This window comes from Suricata suricatta, chromosome 5 (assembly GCF_006229205.1).
Source record: "Suricata suricatta isolate VVHF042 chromosome 5, meerkat_22Aug2017_6uvM2_HiC, whole genome shotgun sequence".
Lineage (NCBI taxonomy): Eukaryota > Metazoa > Chordata > Mammalia > Carnivora > Herpestidae > Suricata > Suricata suricatta.
In genome coordinates, this window is record NC_043704.1 from 111,165,174 (window position 1) to 111,181,528 (window position 16,355).

Below are 16,355 nucleotides of genomic sequence, written 5' to 3' on the forward strand. Positions count from 1 at the left end.
TATGGAAACCAATTTGACAACAAACTATTTAAAAAAATAAAAAAAGACTTATTTAAATTAAACAATGACAAATAAGTCTTTTACCTAGTCTCGCACGTAAACACCCAGGCTGGTTGAAAGATGATACACTTTTATTACAGGTAGGAGAGAGCTGACTAATAGCAAACTGTACCTGGCAGACTAATTTATGCAGGATTCGTATTTCGCTCCCTCTCAGCGTGTTAGAACTGTAGCAAAGCCATTCTCAGGAGTTATTACCCCACCATAATCATACCCTGTGGATTAGGAGCAGTCAAATGGGCTCTGTTATCAGAGACACATATGCGCCAAAGCAGCTGCCGTCCCTCAGCAACCGTGGGTGATTAAGACTCACTGACAGGGCTGCCTCTGAATTGGGTTAAGTCAGGTAGATGCACTTGAGCTGAGAGGAATACAGACAAGGTACAGAAAAAAATGGCATTTTAAACGGTTCTCTCTTACCATGAGGTCTCCTCCTCTTAAGTGCTGGGGTCATGGATTTCATTCTCCCTGACCACGCAGCCGTCAGAAAGAAGCCTGGCTCAATACCTGGGTGTGAGCTTAGGGGGGGATATTAAAGGAGGTGAATGCACTGAGCTTCTGTCGAGGAATGCCTTTTACTGGATTTTCATAATGGCTGGCTGCAGACGGGCTGAGGGCAATGTCAGATCAAGAGCATTTCCGTAAAAAGAAAGAAATCTTCTCTCTTATTCCCTTTCAAGAAAATGAATAGCTGAGCACCAAGGGGCCAAATACAACTTCTCTTTTTACACACCTTTTATGTGGAGGAGGACAAGTTGAGAAGGAAGACGGGACCTCTGAAAAGCCTACCCTGTGGCTTTCATCTAGGAAGAGGTTGCTGCGCCATTGCTGACATCATTATCAGAGGCTGCCTTCGTTCTGAGAGCTCCACAGATGGTGTGGCCTGCGTTTTGCACCCAGCCAGATGAAGGCGAAAAGCGTTGATGAAAGCAAAGCCACCAGGTCAGTGATCCATAACCCTGGCTGCACCTTAGAATCACCTGGAGCGTCTTCCAAACTACTGATGCCAAGGCTTCATCCCAGGCCAGTTGGACCAGGATCTCTGGAGGTGGGGCCTGAGAACGGGATGGCTGAGAAGCTCCCTGGGAGATTCTGATGTGTAGCCAAAGCTGAGAACTACTCAGGTGGACAGTGGCCAAGACAGGGGGAAGCAGGCGAGGCGTCAGAAGCCCTCCAAACTAGGGATGGACAAGACCACCAGAAGGAGAGCGGGTAGGAGCAGCAGTATTTTTAAGCACTGCTTCCGCACAGGCTTCAGGGTCCTTAGCTTCCACTCCTTTAGCTGTTTGTTTCCATGAAGGGTCTCTCAATTGCTCTACACCCTGTTGGCCTCAGAGGGAATGAGAGATGTCACTGATGAGTTTGAATAAGAAAGAACATACTTGGCTCTCAGCCCCAGAGCTTCCTGTCTTTCCAAGTCTGCCCACCACTTACAGGAGCCTGTTCTCCACCTGGTCAGGATGAGGGAACCAGCTCTGCACTGGACTGGGGGGCTCTCAGCTGTCCAGCCCCACCTGTGACAAGGTGGGTGAGGCTGCCTAATTCAACAGAACTTGGTGGAAGATCTAAGCCACATTCTCCAGCACTGTATCAAGAAAGCAAGCTAACATTCTGACCTTCACCTGCCAGTCTCCTGTGGAACAGTTCTGCTCCTTCCAAAGAGACCATCAGGAGACTGTCACCTCCTTAGAGGTGTGCCATCAGCCCCAAACTCATTTTAGATAAGTCATTACAGAGAATGTGCAAGAAATGGCACAAGGGAAATAGAAATGAGAATGAGAACAATGTATCAGATGCTGAGGAAAGTGTATGACAGGTACCGAATAAGTAATTAGCTATAAATCCAAAGTTCCTGGATAATTTACAGGAATAGTCACCCACCTGGTCAGGGAGTGGGGGGAAAGTAAACACGTGAGCTACAAGAAAAAAGGCTTGCCTGAATTCCATGTATCTAGGGACCCCTATGAGGGGAAGAATCTTTCTTTGGTCTAATATTAAGATAAGTGCTCTGATCACATGTGAGCCAAAAACTCCCATCTACCTGAAATGACTGATCATGAGACTTGAAAATGCAGACACTCCCAAGACATTGGGTTCTTATAGCGCCCACTCTTCTTCATGGAAATATGACTGCCCTACATTCTCATCATGTTAAAAAAATATATTTAAGTGATTACTTAAAATCTACATAGAGCATCCATGTAAGTGATCTCACTTGTGTGTCTCAGAAGTTCTTTGACTTATTTCTGTCACTACTCACATTTACATAGAAGGGAGCTGAAGTATCCAGAGGCCCACATGAACAGGGAATGGCCAAATGAGATGAAGCCCAAGCTTTCCTAACTCCAAAAGCTATGCTTTTTTTTTTTTTTTAAACCTGCTCTGTTGCCTTTCAGTTAATGCCTGGCTATTTGTCACTCTTCCCCACAGCTCCTCTGTCCTTCTTGCTTTGGTGTTGGATGATATTCTAACCAGCTCATTCTCTTGGTAATGCCTAAATATCGATATAGATGGGACTCACTAAATTCCTGTTCAAGACGCTAGGATAAAAGATATGATTTTTAGACTGGAATCAGTAATAGAAACAAAGAAGAACAAAGTTTCAAGATAAAATATAACAGAGGAAACCAGCAGACAGAAATAAATTTCAAAGTAACCGAAATGAAAGCCATGCATTTAGAGACAGCAAATAAAACACAAATTAATGGCAAGTAATAAGGGAACATACTTAGCAGTTTGTAAAAACAAATAGTTTTTTATCTTATTCTTATTACTCTCTGATGATCTATTGAAAACAGCATGACTTTACATGTAAGACACAAATTCCTTGTAAGTTAGAGTCTATGTGCCCTCACCCCCATGCCGAGGGAAAAAAATTACTGGGGCCTATCATGTCGCTAAGCATCTTCTAGACTCTGCAGATACAAAGGAATTAGAGGATACTTGTTCACAGACAATGAAGAATCCAGCAAGAGTGTTTTTAAATAATTGACAATTTGTAAAAGCTGCACTTGTACATTAGTCAAGATGGCCTGTGTTACGTTTCAACAACAAGTAAGTTCAAACATCACGGGTAAATCAGCAAAGATTGATCTCTTGCTCAGAGCACACATTTGTCAGAAATCCACTGTAGGTCCATTCCAGGAGGCAGCCACCACCTGGAATGTCACCAGTTGTTATAACAGATGGAAAGAATTGTAGAGACTCTCACATTGGCAAGTAAACCCTCTGACCCGGAACAGACACGTGCCAATTCCACTTAGACTTTATTGGCAAAGGTTGTTACGTAGCCACATGTAGCTTCAAAGGGGCCAGGATGAAAAATCCTATCACAAGCCCAGAACTGGGAAGAACTAGAATTGTAGATGGTTGAGTAGCACTGATTACTATCACAATTATTGTTTTTAATCTATAAAGCCCCAAGAAGAAGAATTATTCTTTGTCAGGGCAAAACACAGGGAAACTGGAAGATAAGTTAAGAGGTACAGTTAGATTTCACTAGATGGCATGGAAGAAGCCATTCCAAGCAGAGGAATAGCAAGAGCCAAGGAATGAAGAGCCTATTGTGGTCAGAATACTGAGGAGGTGAGAGAAAGGAAAAGAAAGATAAAGCTGGAAAGGAATGCAGTGACCAGAATATAGGAGACTTTGCTGTACCACTGCAGTTAATTTGATCTTGAAGGCAATGGGAAGCCACTTAAGGGTGTTAAGCAAGTGTGTGACAAGGTAGAAGATGAATTGGAAGAAAATCAAAAGAGAGGTGAAGAGACCAGTCAACAAGCTCCTTCGTCCAATATTTTGTGGCCCAAACCAAAGCATTATCAGAGGGCTGCAAGTGAGGGGGAATATTTCCAAAATAATTGGAAACAAAAATCAACAGATCTTAGTGACATGAAATGAACCCCAGATTTCTGCAGGACTGAGAACTGTAGCAATTCACTCAGATAAGAAATACAGAAGGAGGAAGTTTGGAGGGAAAAGGAACTTATTCCTGGTCATTTTTAATGAGGTCCACATATAGGCCAGCAACAAGTGATGTCCATCAGTTGCAAGCTGTAGAGGTCCTGGGAGTCGGCCTGGAGTAGACGGAGAGAAGAGGGAATCCGTGGATTAGAGGTGGTACTGGGAGCTACAATGGAAGGAAAGATTTCCCAGAGAGGGGAGTCAGATGAGAAGGTAAATAAGAGTGGGTTTTAGAAAATACCTATACTTATGGGTAGAGCGGAGGGATTGGCAAAGCAGGCTGAAAGGAGAGGGGCAATGAGCTGGAGAGGAAACCAGCAGCGGGAAAACCAGGGGAGGAGAAACTTTCAACAGGACGTAATGGTCAACAGCCCCAAACACCACACAGGTGCCAAATGAGAGACAATTCAGAGAGTCCTTTGAATTTCTTTTTTCTTTTCTTTCTTTCTTTCTTTCTTTCTTTCTTTCTTTCTTTCTTTCTTTCTTTCTTTCTTTCTTTCTTTCTCTCTCTCTCTCTCTCTCTCTCTTTCTTTCTTTCTTTCTTTCTTTCTCTCTTTCCTTCCTTCCTTCCTTCCTTCCTTTCCTTTTTCTTTCCTTCTCTTTCAGAGAGAACAGGCAGGGGAGGGGCAAAGAGAGAGGGTGACAGAGGATCTGAAGTGGGCTCCATGCTGACAACAAAGAGCCTGATGAAAGGCTGGAACTGAGGAATCATGAGATCATGACCTGAGCCAAAGTTGGACACTTATTGACTGAGCCACTCAGGTGCCTCAGTCCTTTGAATTTTAACACCACAAGGTCATGGGAGACCTTTCTAAAGCAGTCCCGATAGAGTGGTGGGAAAGAGAGGTCCTTGTAGGAGCTGAGGAGGGAATGGGAGGCAAGGACTTAGAGAAAGGCTGTGCTGAGCCTCCTAGAGGAGCCCAATGGCCATGTGTGCATGCCTGTGTGTGCATGAGTGTGTGTGAGTGCGTCCATGAGTATGTTCACAATGGGAGGAGCTTGAGTATAATTCTATACTGAGGTGATAAAGCAGTAGGGAGGAAAGTGCTGCAGACAGACGGGAGAGGTTGGTAATGGATTGAGAAAGGACTCTGTGAGGTAGAAAAGGATGAGTGACAGCACAAGGAGAAGGCCAGACCTTGGACAAGAGGAAGAAAATTTCACTTAAAATGGAGGGAAGGTCGGGCCCAAACCAAAGGAGACATGGCACTAGGGAACTGACAGGTGAGGGAGTTACCCTGAGAGCCCCTGTGTTCTCTTTGGAATGGAAGAGTTCAGTTCGCTGAATGTTTTCAAGCCTTCTGCAAGCCAGGCACACAGACTGACAGAGACGGAGGTGGGTGGTGGGGGTAATAGGTGCTTACGAGTGGGGGAAGGAACGGAATCTGTGACAAGGGTCCGAAGGAGGAAAGACTGGAAAAGACTTTGCCGAATGGCCAGCGGAGGGTGGGGAGACCACAGATCAGAGGCCCACATTGGAATGTGAGTACAGAGTCAAGAGATATAACTCAAAGAATAGAACCCCCCCACCAAATGATTGGAGGAGAGACAATTTCCCACAGAGAGCTCCCCTAGGCCTGTATTTTCACTGCAAGTCCTTCACTTATGACTTACTCAGCTCTGTTTTGTGATAGCAGACTGACTAATGAGGGTATGACAGCCTTTCTCCATATAGCTGTGCAGTGTGGATTCCCTTCCCCTCCCCCCACCCCATGACAGGTGCTTTCTATTCTGCTATTAGGAGAGTGACCTCAATGACTAGTTTGTTCTAGCTCTCTGTTTCTGACTAGATAATCTTGTCAGAAATCTCTGCTTACAGACTGCAGGGAAGAGAAATTGAGCTTTAAACCAATAGTTTAATATGTATGTTACAAAACATAACTCACCTTCTTTAGGTTATCTTGGATCTGTACAAATACAGCATTCTTTCAGAAAGCACTCTGATCCACGTGAATTCCTTTCCTGGAAGTTCACCCAAAAAAGTCCTGCTCATCTTCCACCCCTATAATAAGAAAGAAGGAGGAACATGCTTGAAGACGTTCACTACAGCAATCGCTAGAATACCAAAAACGATGGCAGACAACCTAACAGACAGCAGTCCATCAGTTTGACGGAAAATCCATGTTGTTATCTGTATGATAGTTGTGATGACAACATGTACTTAATGGAAAACACTTATATTCCAAATAAGAAGTACCAAGTAGAACCTCAAAACTGCATTATGTATAATAACATAGGAAATAAGTATTAAGATGGACAAAGATTTGAAACAACTAAAAATAAAGGAAAATCTTGCTTTGCTATTGGTAGGATTGAGGGTGAGATTTTTATCTTCATTTCCACTTCATTGTTATAATGTTGTTCATTTATTTTTAAAAATTCCTTTATAAAGAGTTGTACATTTGAACAGAAACGTGGTGAGGAGCAAGTCTGTCTTTTCCTAATCCTCCCGCCCTAATGAGAAAGAGCTTTGTCACATTCAGGTTTGAGGCAAATCTCAAACTTTAAACCTTGCTATTAAGCAGCCAACAGTTTCCATGTTATAGGTTGACAACCCGCAAATATGTTGGGTTAAAATATTTCTTTTACTAAAGAGATTTGAAATTCCATTCCAGTTACCAACCAGGTCATTCAACTTCTTTAAAAAATAAAAATAAAAAGGTTCCTATCATCCTTCCTTTGTCTCCATTGCCCCAGATCCTTTCTCCAAACTCTCTCAATCCAGATTCTATTACCACCAGTAGGTTACATCAAGGTCAATGGTGACTGCTTAACTCTATGGACAAATTCAAGTTCTTACCCAGAAGCTCCCATCACTCTAGAAGCTGCCAACCCCCTCTTCTTCTTCTCTAGCCCTGGGGTCACCAAATGGACTATATGCTGCTCTTTTTCCTTCCCTTTTTTTGCCTTTGTGGCAGTAATTCCCTTCAATATTAACCACTGACTTCTGCCAAGAAACTCCAGACTTCCTAATCACATCAGACTCCACCCTGCATCCTACTCCAAGCAAAAGGTATCCATCCAAAATAAATGTGTCTAACAGCTACACCATGCATTCTTAATGGCTGCCATATTCCCTGTAAGGGGGTGAAAATTGGTTCTTGGGAGCAAGAAAAAAACGTTTACTCTTTAAGAAGCATGTATAAAAATAATAAATATAAATAAAAAGTGTGTATGTGTATAAAGCACAGACATAAATACTGAAATCAATACACAATATATGTGTGGTATTACAATTTCATTGGGAAAGGGTGATTAGGAGAAGTGTCTGAAAAGACTCCTGGGGTGAAGAGCAATAATGGAAAAAAGATGTTGAGAAATACTGATCTACACTGTCTCAGGCATTCTTAGGTAATAGGAATACAGCAGTGAATAAAATAGGCCAGTGCACCTGCCCTCATGTCAGAAGAGGAGCAAACAAGTAAAAACAGAGACTTGGTCAGGTGGTGATCATTGCTAAGGAGAAAAGTAAAAGTAAGGAAAGGGTGGAGAGTTGGAAGGGGAGGTGACTGGGCAGGGGATGACAACTTAAATATGGTGGTTAAAGAAGGCCCTCCTGATAAAACATCTAAGTAAAGACCTGGAGGTGAGGGAGCGAGCCAGGAGACTACTTAGGGGACTATCCAGGCAGCAGGAACAGTGTGTGTAAAGGCCATGGGGTTAGAAATGCTCCTGACATGTTTGAAGTAAAGTAACAAGGCCAGTGGCTAGAGCACACTGCTCAAGGGAATGGGCAGCAGATGAAGTAGGAGGTCTGGCACTGAGTCCAACCACATAGGTCCTAGTAGGCTATTGTAATGACTTGGCTTATACACTTATAATCTGAGAGCAGAATCCACTGGAAGCGTTTAAGCAGGGGATTGATATGAACCAATTCATTCAAAAAGAATTATTTTAATGTCTATTTCTTTTTGAGAGAGAGAGACAGAGAGAGAGAGAGTGAGCAAGTGCGAGAGAGAGCATAAACAGAGGAGGGGCAGAGAGGAGACCCAATCTGAAGCAGGGCTCAGACCTACAGACCTTGAGATCATGACCTGAGCAGAAGTCAAATGCTTAACTGACTGACCCACCCAGGTGCCCCGTAACAAATTCATTTTTTTAAAGTAGGCTACATGCCCAGCATGGAGTTCAATTCAGGGCTTGAATTCATGATTTGATGTGAAGACATGAGCTGAGATTAAGAGTCAGATGCTTAACATACTGAGCCACCCAGGTACCCCTAAACCAATTCATGTTTTAGAGATCCCTCTGAGTCCCTCCAAGTCCCTGGCTTGGGAGTCAACTGTAAGAAGGAAGTAGAGAGACCAATTAGGAAGCCCGAGCAGCCATCCAAGTGAGAGGTGACACTGGCTTAGACCTGGTGGAGCAGTGGGAATGGAGAGAAGTAATCAGATTCTGAAGGTAGTGCCAACAGGTTTTCCTGGTGGATTAAACATGACACATGAGAGTAAGAAAAGAACAAGGATGATGACAAGGAAGAATGGAGATGCCAGCCACTGAAGTGAAGGCTGAAGGAAGCAAGTGTGAGGACAGGAAAACTTTGGGTGCAGTATGGGAACACAATGAGACTCCCAGTTAAGGTCCCAGTTAAGATATTCAAATAGAAAGTTGTGGACTTCTAAGTGTGGGATTCAAGAGAAAGTCTAGACTGGAAATATCTGTTTGAAAGTGTTTCTAATAAAAGCCATGCTACTGGATAGAGCACCAGGGAAGTGAGGGAAGCGGAAGAAGAAGTACAAGAATGGAGTCCTTCCCTGGATGATTCCAGGGATAAGGATGCAGATCAAGATGGCAGCCAGTGAGGTAGCAAAACCAGGAGAGCAGGGGAAGAAAGCTCTTCCAGGAGGAGGGAGGGAGCCACTGTGCCAGATGTAGACCAAGTAAGATGGGGAACAAGATTGGGTTTGGCATCTTGAAGCTCCCTGGTGCCTTGGGAAATGCTATATCTGTGCAGTGGGTTCAAGAGAGAAAGTGGAGAGAGAGGTAGGAGATGCTGAGAATACAGGCGACTGTCAGAGAGCTTTTGCCATAAGGGAAGTTTAAAAAAGGGTGTCATGCATGGAGGGCTTAAGTGAATTTTTTTTTTTTTTTGAGAGAGAGCATGAGCAGGGGAGGGGCAGAGAGAAAGGGACAGAGGATCTGAAGCGGCTCCACATGATCAGCAGCCAGCTGGATGCGAGGTTCAAACTCACAAACTGAGTGTCAAAACCTGAGCTGAAATCGGACGCCACCAACACTGGTGTCTGAGCCACCCAGGTGCCCCAAGTGAGATTTTTTTTTTTTATGATGAGAAAAAGACAGCATGTTTTTTGTATGCTGATTGGGTTGATCCAAAGAGAGGAAGAAACTGACGTGGCAGACAGAGAGGAGAAATCGCCAGCCGTGTCTCTGAGGAGGGGAGAAAGGACGGCTCTGAACAGTGGCGGAGCTGGCCTCGGGGCACACCCCAGAGAGCTTCTCCTGACCACCTCCATGTGCTAGGTACGCCAGCCACTGGGGTCACGGGGGCCTCACAATTTTGAGAGAAAGGTAGAATTACTCTTATTTTTCAGATAAGGAAATCAAGATGTAGGGCGGTCACAGACTTAGGAAAGAAGCTGAAGTGTGAACCTCCTCTAATCTCAAATGCCTGGTCCCTTACCAGGCTGCCCATAGAACACCTTCATTTTACAGAGAAAAACAGGGCTCCTTTGACCTGCTCAAGGTCACATGGTGGACTAGAACCTGGTGCTTGGCCGTTGGCCCTGTGCTCCTTTTCCTCCCTTCTCCTGAGGTCATCCTCCTTCGTGCCGAACTGTCACCTGTGCCGAGCCCTTGCTCACGTCTGGAAGGCCCTACTCATTCCAGAACCTGCCCTCCCGCTCTTTTTTCAGTTTAGGCAGGTTTATTGAGGTATAATTACATATTTTAGATGTACAGGCCTATGAATTTTGACTAATCCATAAAGGTGCATAAATACCACCACATTCAGGATATATAGCCTTCCATTATCCTACAAATTACCCTTGTGCCCCGTTTGTGGTCAGTCTCCTCCTTCACTGCCAACCTTGGGCAAAACCTGATCTGTTTGCTGTCCTTACCATCTTGCTATTTCCAGAACGCTATCTGTATGGGATCATACAACACACAGCCGTTTGAGTGTAGTTAATTTCAGTTAGCATAATGCCTTTCAGAGAACATCCATGTTACTGTATGTAGCAATAGTCCGTTCCTTTGTATTACTAAGAAGTATGCTATTTTATGGGTGGGCCAAAGCTTGTTTATCCATTCACCAGTTGATGGATATTAAGATGTTTCCAATTTTGGGCAAATACGAATGAAGCCACTGTAAACATCTCCATACAGATTCTTGTGTGGGCATATGTTTTTAATTCTTTTTGGCAAATATCTAGAAATAGGATTGCTCGGTCATATATTCAGCCTTTTAAGGACTGAAACATTGGATAGCCATATGCCAAAAACAAACAAAAAAATTTAACCTTGACCATATACAAAAAAATGACTTAAAATGGATCACAGACTTAAATGTAAACCTAAAACTAAAAAAATGTCTAGAAGAAAAACAGAGGAGAAAATATTGGTGACCTTGCATGAGGCAAAGACTTCTTAGATTTGACATCCAAAACATGATACATTAAAAAAAAAAAACAATCGATAAACTAGAACTCATAAAAATCAGAACTGCTTTTCAAAAGGCACTGATAAGAGAATGAACAGACAAGCCACAAGCTTGGAGAAAATATTTGTGAATTACTTATCTGATAAAGGGCTCATATCCAGCAGGCATAAGGAATTCTCAGAACTCAGTAACAATAAGAAACAACCCAATAAAAAATGCACAAAAGATATGAATAGACACTTCACCAAAAAAAAAGATATACAGAAGGCAAATAAACTCACAGAATGATCCTCAGTATCATTAGTCATTTGGAAAATGCTAAGTAAAACTACAATGAGGTAAACGACACACGGATTTAATGGCTACAGTTTTAAAAAGCTGCCAAGTGCCAGCAAGAATGCAGAAGGCTGGGACCCCCAAGCTGCTGGTGGGAAGGAGAAATGACACAGCCACTCTGGAAGACAGGGGGCAGTTTTTAACAAAGTTACACATACAGGGGCTGGGGGTAGTGGGGGAAGGTGGAGTACCAAAGGGAAACGGGAGGGTGTTTGGAATGGTGGAATCATTCTGTATATTGATTGTGGTGGTGGTTACACGACAGAATGAGTTAATCAAAAGTCACAGAAGTCTACACTGAAAGGGGAGAATTCTTCCCTGTGTTAATTTTACTTTAATCTTAAAAATAGGAGGGGAAGGTTGAAAGCGAAGGCAGAGAGGCCCCTGTGTGACTAGGCTAGTTTGCTTCTTTGTGCCTCAGGGTTCTGTTTTGTTTTGTGTCTTTTACGTCTATACACTGAGAATAAAATGGTACCCTCCTTGTGCTGATGTAAGCATCAAATCTCTCATTTATGTTTTAATGTTTGTCGTAACCATTAAAAGATTTAGATCTCTCATCTACACTTCAATTTATGTTGTAAGAAGTAAAAGATTTAAGTGTCTGATTTATGCAATGTAGGTAAAGTACCTGGAACATAGCGAAGGCTATGTAACTTTTGGTTATTTTTAGTTCTATTGTTATTACTCGTGTGTTGCTCTTTGAGGAAGTTTGGTGGTGAAATAACGGACAAGAAGGGCACTTAGGGGCTAGGGTGGTCTGAAATGGGGAGAGCGAGGCACCCTCACCCACGCACACAGTAGAGGAAATCTGTGAGAAGAGAACGAAGGACAAGGAGAGTAATTCTGAGTGCAATCCTGTACTACTAATGTGGCATCAGCTGCCCGCTTTAATAAATAACTCCCTTTCACTTGGAACAGCTAATTAAGTAATTTCTGGAGGCCAGAAGTAACTCGGGCTGGATTTAATGACAGTCCCTCTACAGATCAAAATATTCAAATCTTTTCTTTGTGTTATAATCTCAAACCTAAAGGAAAGGAAAGACCAAACAAACCAAACTTCTAAATACACAGTATCCAATCTTGTTAAAGTGACCCCTCCCCGTATTAACGTGAATGGTCTGCTCTCAGCCTCAGCCACACAAATGTCATGTGAACGTTAGTGTGAAAATGGAAGATTGTTCCCAGAGGTCTGGCTGGTCTTTACAGACTCAGGGAATTCTCATCAAAGACAGAAACCCAAAAAAACGTAAATAACTATGTAACTTGCAGGGATTAGTGCCCTGCTGGGCGACTTTCTCACAAGGGTGAAGATTGTAAAGAGACTTCCTAAGAATTAGAATGCTCCTTGTGACGATTTATTTTAGCTCCTAGCTTTTCTTTCCAGGAGGCAAATCAGTGCAACTTGTTTCTGCCTTTGTTTCATTTTGGTAACAAGCCTCAATTTTGAGACAGGCTTCACCTGGCTAACCCATCCGAGACAAAGGTTGCCACCTCATTGGTCGGGTGGGTAGATGGAAGCAGATTTTTTGATAACTGCTAGTAAAAACCATATCAACAGCTGATGGAGGTTAAGAATAGCAGGCTGGATGGATCGTGTGGTCTCAGCAGTTGGGAGCTCAGGAGGGTCGGGCATCGCAGAATAAGGCTGGCTGGCTCACTGAGTGCCCCCCGAACACAGCACCAGCTGGGCCAGCAGAGCACCTGGGAACTTTAACGTCCATATTGCCAAACGCCACGCCCATGAGGATTTTTTTTTTTTTTTTTACTCTATTCACCTACTCATCCATATCGTTTCGAATTGATGAGGACTTTTAAAAGTACAACCGCAATACCATTAACATAACCAACGAAGTCACTAAGAGTTAACGTAATATTATCTAGTAGCCAGCCCATGGTCAATTTTCTCTGGTTATCTCAAAAATGACTTCTACAAAGTACTTGTTCAAATCACAGTATCCATACATTGCATTTAGCAACGAGTCTTTGAAGTCTCCTTTAATCTAGAACAGTCACAGGAGTTTTGTGTCATTTGTCTACCTACTTGCCTACTTATTTAGGTGTTCATTGAATATAAAATGCTTCCAAAGAGATTAAAAAAGAAAAAAACAAATCCAAAAGTTTCATAATGAAATATCCCTCAGTCTCCTTCTCCAGAAGCATTACAGTTTCATGTATAGCCTTCTACAAATAGTGTCTGCCTGTATAAGCATGCCTGGCCCTGAGGTTGCTATAGCAAGGTGGTTAAGAGGGAGGACAGGAGTTCGAATCTCTACCATTTACTAAGTAGAAGTCTTGGGTAGGTTATCACACCCCTGAGCTCCAGTTTTTTTCCCTGGGGTAGGTGGGATGTTAAAAGAATTAAATCAGATAAGCATTTAAACTATTTGTTATTATATACATTCCCCTTCAGCTTTTTTCCAAATGACAGAACGGCGCATATTTCTATTTGTTTGTCTTCTCCATTTAACATATTTTGATAATAATTCTATATGACTTTTTTAGAAAGAGAGAGAGAGCATGTGCAAGCAGGAAAGGGCCAGTGGGAAAGAATCTTAAGCAGGCTTCACATTCAGCACAGAGCCCAATGCAGGGCTCGATCCCACGACCCTGGTATCATGCCCTGAGCCAAAATCAAGAATCAGAGACTCAACCAGCAGAGCCACCCAGGTGCCCCCATACCTGTTCTTATAGGTTCACGTCATTTGGAACATTTTCTTCCCTTGGCTTCTCTTCCATCCCATCAATGGATTTGTTCCTAACTCACAAACTCTCTTTCTCAGTCTCCTTGGCTGATTTCTCCTCTCTCCTGTGCAGGGACATGTAAGGGAGTCCCAGGGACCTTCTCTTCTCTAACTGCAGTTTCTCCACAGGTGATAGCCATTCCTCTGGCTTTAAATACCAGGGTGAGGCTGTGGAGGCCCTCTAGTCATAAAATTTAAGGAGACATTCACTCTCAGGCTCCTGCAAGTGCAGGGTTAGCCCTGGAGAGTGACTATCCCCTTAAATTGCATGCCATAAGCACCTGCTTGCCTTCCCCTGGTTGCACCTCCCTTAATACCTCCACCTTCTCCCCAAACTTCCAGACACATAAATCCTATTTGGCACCTCTACTTACATATCTGAAGCAGATCCCCTGCCTTATTTCCCACTCCCACACCTTCTCCTTGTCTCCATCAGTTAATAGCATCACTGTTTATTCCGTTGTTTATCCTAGCTTCCTTTCTTTCGACAAGTCCTATCTTCTATCTCCAAGATACGTTCCAAATCTGATAACCCCAGCTGCTATGGCTTGGACCAGGCCCCCTGTCTCTTGCCATTGCATACACTCCCTGCTCTGGGGTCTCCCTGCTTCCACAGTTGCCTTTCTTTCTCCCCTTCCCCCCTTATACACACTGATCAGCAGCCAGAGTGATCTTTTCAGATCATGGAGGTTGTGTCACTCTCTTACTTAATCCCTCTCCCCTCCCAGTGGCTTCCTAGTGAATTTAGAATTAAATTTTTTTTAAATTTTAATGTTTTATTTATTTTTGATACAGAGAGACAGAGCATGAGAGGGGGAGGGGCAGAGAGAGAGAGAGGGAGACACAGAAACGGAAGCAGGCTCCAGGCTCTGAGCTAGCTGTCAGCACAGAGCCTGACGCGGGGCTCGAACCCACGAACGTGAGATCTGACCTGAGCCGAAGTCGGAGATTTAACCAACTGAGCGACCCAGGCACCCCACGTGAATTTAGAATTAAAGGCCCATGCCTTACCATAGTCACATGGTCAGGAGACTCGGATCCAGCAGGTGCTGAGATAATCCCAGCCTAGCAAGCTCACTTCTGCCCCCTCCTGCTGCCAGGTTCACTGCTGCCCCAGTGGTGTTCCATCTCCCTGGAATGTTCTTCCCCAGATCTTTATACAGCCACTTCCTTCTCAGCATGCAGAGGCCAGCTCAGGTATAACTCTGCTGACCACCCACATCCATTCACTCAACCACTCAAAATTCCATTACCTTGTTTCATTTCTCCATGGCATTAGCACTCTCTGAAAGCGTCTTGCTGTTACCAATGCATAACAGCCTCCCGAAGCTCAGAAGCTTAAAACAAAAATGTATTAGTTCTGTTGGGCAGTTCTTGATTGGGTTGCAGTGAAATAGCACCTGTGGCTGGAGTCATCCAGAGGCTCTTCTGAGATGGATGTCCAAGACCCTTCCCTCCCATGTCTGGTGCTCCTCTGGGCAGCCTCTCTCTCCAGCAGAGTAACTTAGACTTCCTGCATGACAGCTCAAGCCTCCAAGAGAAATAAATAAATAAATAAAATAAAATAAAATAGGAACAGCTGGTCTTCATATATAGGCAAGATCTGGAATTGGCACCCTGTAGTTCTGCCATATTCAGGTGGTCAAAGCAGTTTTAGGCCAGCCCAGGTTCAAGGGAATTGAGGAATAAATTCTACCTCTTAAAGGGGACGTGACATGTATATAGAAGGAGATAAGGAATTGGTGGCAGCCATCTTTGGAGACAAGCTATCATATTTATGTGTTTACTTGTTAATTATCTGTTTACTCCCATTACGCTATAATCTCCACGAGACAACGGGGACCTTGCCTGTCTTGTTAGTGACTCTATTTCCAGCAGCAAGAACAATGCCTGGCACACACTAGGTGCTCAGTAAATAAATTAAGAAAGCACTTGATAAATGTTTGGGAACCTTACCTGGGCAGCACTACACTTCCCCAGATCGGTCTTGCCAGGTCTGCTGATGCTAAGCATACTGATGCCTCACCAGATAAGAGAAACCCTACGTTTATAAAATATTTCATTTCCTCTGCAAACAAGAAAAACTTGCCCTGAACACAAAATCTAGAAATAGATTTGGCAGGTTTTCTAAGTGGAAAATATTTCTTGTATCACCAGAAATTATTTTCCCACAGCTTGTGCTAAATCAAAATACTAAAGTTGACTGAAAATACCCCATTTCTTAATCTTGGTGTGGACTAGAAACAGTGTTTTCTTGTTTGATAATAAAAGAAAGAGAAATACTTCCTGATATTGGAACTCCCCAAGCTATCCCCAAATCAAAAATGTCATTTCAAGGTAGATTTTTTTAAAAATGAGGGCTCCTGGGTGGCTCAGTGGGTTAAGCATCCGACTTCTGCTCAGGTCATGATCTCATGGTTCGTGGGTTCGAGCCCTGTGTCGGGCTCTGTGCTGACAGCTCAGAGCCTGGAGCCTGCTTCAGAGTTTGTGTCTCCCTCTTTTTCTGCCCCTCCTGCACTTACTCTGTCTCTCTCTCTCTCAAAAATAAATAAACATTTTTTTAAAATGTCTACTGAGAAACATCATTAAAAGTTTGGTCATCAACATGGTTTTAGTTGTAAAGCCGGCACTTGTTT

The 16,355-nt window shown here is 43.4% G+C and overlaps 1 protein-coding gene across 2 annotated transcripts in view; it reads left to right on the forward strand.

Annotated features, from left to right (window-relative positions):
* Nucleotides 1-16,355, forward strand: part of CLRN1 (clarin 1) — a 38,162-nt gene that overhangs the window by 8,646 nt on the left and 13,161 nt on the right. The gene's annotated exons all lie outside the window — the stretch shown is intronic.